Source organism: Crocodylus porosus, unplaced genomic scaffold, assembly GCF_001723895.1.
Source record: "Crocodylus porosus isolate Cpor-Errol unplaced genomic scaffold, CroPor_comp1, whole genome shotgun sequence".
Classification (NCBI taxonomy): Eukaryota; Metazoa; Chordata; order Crocodylia; family Crocodylidae; genus Crocodylus; species Crocodylus porosus.
Genome location: NW_017728951.1, coordinates 44,861,250 through 44,864,462, shown reverse-complemented (window position 1 = coordinate 44,864,462; position 3,213 = coordinate 44,861,250). Strand labels below are relative to the sequence as shown.

Here is a 3,213-nt window from a genome sequence, read left to right as displayed (position 1 = left end):
AGAGGAAGAAAAATAAAGTTAAGCTGAAGTGTTTTTTTTAAAAGGAACAAGAGTTGCACACACGTGAAAGGGCTTTGCTAGATTAGAACCTGAATGAACACCAACTTGAGGGACAGCTCATAAATCATAAGTAGTTGATATATATAACAATTGACAATGTTGTGTATATATAGAGAATATGCTCAACTAATCTGGAACATAAACAAGAAAGTCAGTATTATACTACAAATAGTTTAGAAATCAACATAGCTAAACCTAAGGTAGTGGTCTTTGGAAATGAAAGGATAAAACGAGATTGGTTATTACAGGAAAAGAAACTAGAGTTAGTGTCTTCTTTTAACTACCTTGGAATCTGAGCTGGACTAAACATTGAAAATGTAAATGCAAGAAAGCCAGCAATACCAGACTCTTTAGAGATTCCTAGACAGTTTTAAGGGAAGTAAAGTGACAGAGATTCATTTGATTAGGAAAAATGTAAAATTTGGGTAGTAACTTAATTTCACTGTCATTATAATTATGAAAAACTGGGACATATCCTAGGTACCACATGACATTTCCCACTATCCACCTGCTATTCATATACAGAGGAGAACTGGGATGGTTAGTAAAGGAGGTACGTTTAGAAGGCTAAGCAGGAAGACAAAAAAGAGATTCAAGTATGTGTATTTGATATAAATATAATTTTACAGAGACATCTAGATCAATACATGCCATGTTTCATTTACTTACTTGACAAAATTAATACAACATATTCAGTGAATGCTGAACAGATTTTCAATTTACTCTCTCTGGTTTATTATGACAGAATAACTGGGTGATTTTTTTCCCCCTGCTCTTTATATTTGTTCCAATAAAAATGGATACAATTTCTTTGAAAATAAACAACTGTAATGCTCTCAGTGCTAGACCAGCAAAGCCACAACTGCTGGCTACCTCCTAGGCCCCACTTTGTTTCCCTTTTTGCCTCTCACCTGCCAAGTCTTGATGTTATAATTTGACAGGGAGGCTGCCCTTAGAGGTCAAGCAAGGTTTTACATGATAGGCCCCTACCTGGGCTGATTCCCCTTGGCCTTATCCCACTTTACTCTAGCTGATCAGCTCAGCCTGGGGTCAACTTATGATGAGATAACTGGCTCTGTGGATGTGGGGAAACAGTGAACATGATATACTTTGATTTTAGTAAGGCCTTTGATACGGTCTTCCACAGGGTCCTTGCAAACAAGCTAAGGAAGCATAAGTTGGATGAATGTACTGTAAGGTGGATAGCTGGCTGCATCATCAGGCTCAACAGGTAGTAATCAATGATTCAGTGTCTAGTTGGCAGCTGGTATGAAGTAGAGTGCCCCATGGGTAGGTCCTGGGGCCAGTTTCATTCAATATCTCCATTGATGATCTGGAAGACGGGATGGATAACACCCTAAGAAAGTTTGTGGATGGTACCAAGCTAAGGGGCGTAGTAAAATACATTGTAGGGTAGGGCTAAGATTCAGAGTGACCTAGACAAATTGGAGGATTGAGCCAGAAGATATCTAATGAGATTTAATGAGGACAAGTGCAAAGTCCTGCATTGGGGATGGAGGAATCCTATGCATTGCTACAGACTTGGAACCAACTGGCGAAACAGCTGCTGTAAAGAACAGTACCTCGGGGTTACAGTGGACAGTAAGCTAGATATGAGTGTGCCCTTGTTGTGAAGAAGGCTAACAGCATACCAGGATGCATTGGTAGGAGTGTTGCCAGCAGATCGAGAAGTAATTATTCCCTTCTATTCTGCACTGCTGAGGCCACATTGGAGTATTGTATCCAGTTTTGGGCTTCCCAGTACAGAAAGGAAATGTACAAGTTGGAGAAAGTCCAGTGACAGCAATGAAATGGTTAGGGGGCTGGGACTTCTGAACAGAGGCTGAGGGAACTGGGCTTGTTTAGTCTGGAGAAGAGAAGACTGAGGGGGGATTTGATAGCTGCTTTTAACCACCTGAAGGATGGTTCCAAAGAAGATGGAGCTGGACTGTTCTCAGCGGTGGCAGATGACAGAACAAGGAGCAATGCTTTCAAGTTGCAGCAAGAAAAGTTTAGGTTGGATATTAGGAAAAACCTTTTCACTAGGAGGGTGGTGAAGCACTGGATTGGTTTACTCAGAGAGCTAGTGGAATCTCCATCTTTGGAGGTTTATAAGGCCCAACTCAAGAAAGCCTTGGCTGGAATGATCTAGTTGGGGATGGTCCCGCTTTGAGCAGGGGGTTGGACTAGATGACCTCCTTCCAGCTGTAACTTTCTGTGATTCTGTGGGCACCTATACTCACGATGGAGCTCTGCTCCAATTAATGTTAATTAGCACGCGTCAGTACAGGCTGAGTTAATCAAATCTGAGGCAGGTCTGCTAGAGCATGCTAATTATTGCACTCCAACAGCCTCTGCATTGCATGTATTCAGTGTCCCCATATGTTGGACAAGCTTTAGTTAAAGTGCCTCCACCACCATTTTGAAGTGGGGGATGCTGAATACACGTAGCACTGTGGGCGCTTTTATTACAGTGGCTCTCAGCCACTCTGATTAAAGTCTCCCTCCACCCTGGAGCACATGTATGTGCACCCCCAAGGTTATATAACTTCCCAGGACCATAAGCTCCTGGTCTCTAGCTCTGACCACACCCTTGCAGCTCTGGGTCCCCTGGTCCCTGCTTTGGCCCTTGCAGGATCTAGGCTCTTTGGCCCCTGGTGTCACCTTCATGAGTTCTGGGCTTGTGCCCCAGTCTTTGGTGTCTTTTATCTCCACTCTCTCTCAGACAGTAATAGTCTTTCTGCAAGGTGTGGAAGGCTGCACCCAATAGCCCCCAGGTCACAGCTCCAGGACAGGCTCTATGCTGTTATGACCCTCAGTCTAAATGAAACCAAAAACATGAGTGTCTCCTCCAAAACAAGGAGCTCCCCTCCCAGGGTGAATCTTGCCCAGCAGAAGCCCTACCCCAAAGGACTGAGGCATTTATCTGTTCCTGTCCGGGATGCAGGGTTACTTTCAACTTCCCTGCAGCTCAGAGTCCTTCCTCTGGGCCATGCAACCAGACTGCCCCCACTGGCTCCAGCCTTGTGCTTATTAGGAGGGATCCTGGTGTTCTCTGTTTAAAAATTGCAAATTATCTGTTAAAAAATCACAAATGCTGAGAGTTAAAAATGCAAAATCCATGTTTTTCTATGATTAAAATAAAATGACACC

The 3,213-nt window shown here is 43.3% G+C and overlaps 1 protein-coding gene across 1 annotated transcript in view; it reads left to right on the top strand.

Annotated features, from left to right (window-relative positions):
- KCNMA1 (potassium calcium-activated channel subfamily M alpha 1) overlaps positions 1-3,213 on the top strand; it is a 997,979-nt gene that overhangs the window by 681,127 nt on the left and 313,639 nt on the right. The gene's annotated exons all lie outside the window — the stretch shown is intronic.